Here is a 1,745-nt window from a genome sequence, read left to right on the forward strand (position 1 = left end):
AGAGAGAGAGAGAGAGAGAGCCTGGTCCAGATATTTACAGATCTTTTTAGATATTTTCTTTATTTACATTTCAAATGTTATCTCCTTTCCTGGTTTCCCCTCCAAAATCCCCCTATCCCATCCTTCCTCCCCCTGCTCCTATGAGGGTGTTCCCCCACCTATCCACCCACTCCTGATTCCCTGGCCTGGCATTCCCTTACAGTGGGGCATCAAGCCTTCACAGGACCAAGGGCATCTTCTCCTATTGAGGCCCGACAAGGCCATCCCCTGCTACATATGTGGCTGGGGCCATGATTTCTCCATTTGTACTCTTTGGTTGGTGGTTTAGTCCCTGGGAGCTCAGGGGGGTCTGGTTGGTTCATGTTGTTGTTCCTTCTATGGGGCTAAAAACTCCTTTAGCTCCTTTAGTCCTTTCTCTAGTTCCTCCATGGGCACCCCATGCTCTGTCCAATGGTTGGCTGCAAGCACTCACCTCTGCATTTGTCAGACTCTGGCAGAGCTTCTAAGAAGACAGCTATATCAGGCTCCTGTCATCAAGCACTTCTTAGCTTCCAATATAATGTCTGGGTTTGGTGACTGTATATGGGATGGGTATCCAGGTGGTACAGTCTCTGAATGACCTTTCTTTCAGTCTCTGTTCTACATTTTATCTCCAGATTCCCCCCCCCCCATGGGTGTTTTATTTCCCCTTCTAAGAAGGACCAGAGTATCTACACTTTGGTCTTTCTTCTTCTTGAGCTTCATATTGTCTGTGAATTGTATCTTGGGTATTCTGAGCTTTTGAGCTAATATCCACTTGTCAGTAAGTGCATACCATGTGTATTTTTTGTGATTGAGTTACCTCACACAGGATGATATTTTCTAGTTCCAACCATTTGCCTAAGAATTTTATGAAGTCATTGTTTTTAATAGCTGGTAGCACACCATTGTGTAAATGTACCACATTTTTCTGTATCCATCTTTTTTTTTTTTCAGTTCCTGGCTATTATAAATAAAGCTGCTATGAATATAGTGGAACATTTGTCCTTGTTATATGTTGGAGCATCTTTTGGGTATATACCCAGGAGTGGTATAGCTGGGTCCTCAGGTAATAATATGTCCAATTTTCTGAGGAACCACCAGACTGATTTTCAGAATGGTTGTACCTGCTTGCAATATCACCAAAAATGGAGGAGCATTCCTCTTTCTCCACATCCTGGGCATCAACTTCTGTCACTCGAGTTTTTGATCTTAGTGATTCTGACTGGTGTGAGGTGGAATCTCAGGGCTGTTTTGATTTGCCTTTCCCTGTTGACTTAAAATTTTGAACATTTCTTTAGGTGCTTCTTAGCCATTCAGTATTCCTCAGTTGGGAATTCTGTGTTTAGCTCTGTACCCTATTTTCTAAATAGGGTTATTTGATTCTCTGGAGTCTAACTTCTTGAGTTCTTTGTATATATTGAATATTATCCCTCTCCTGGATGTAGGGTTGCCACAGATCTTTCCCAATCTGTTGGTTGCCCTTTGGTCATACTGACAGTGTCCTTTGCCTTACAGAAGCTTTGCAATTTTATGCAGCCCCATTGGTCAATTCTTGATTTTAAAGCATGTGGTATTAGTGTTCTGTTCAGGAAATTTTCTTTTGTGCTCATGTACTTGAGGCTCCTTCCTACTCTCTTTTCTATTAGTTTTGGTGTATCTGGTTTTATGTGGAGGTGCTAACTACCAGTTGAGCCAGCACCATTTGTTGAAAATGCTGTCTTTTT

This window comes from Mus pahari, chromosome 3, assembly GCF_900095145.1.
Source record: "Mus pahari chromosome 3, PAHARI_EIJ_v1.1, whole genome shotgun sequence".
Classification (NCBI taxonomy): domain Eukaryota; kingdom Metazoa; phylum Chordata; class Mammalia; order Rodentia; family Muridae; genus Mus; species Mus pahari.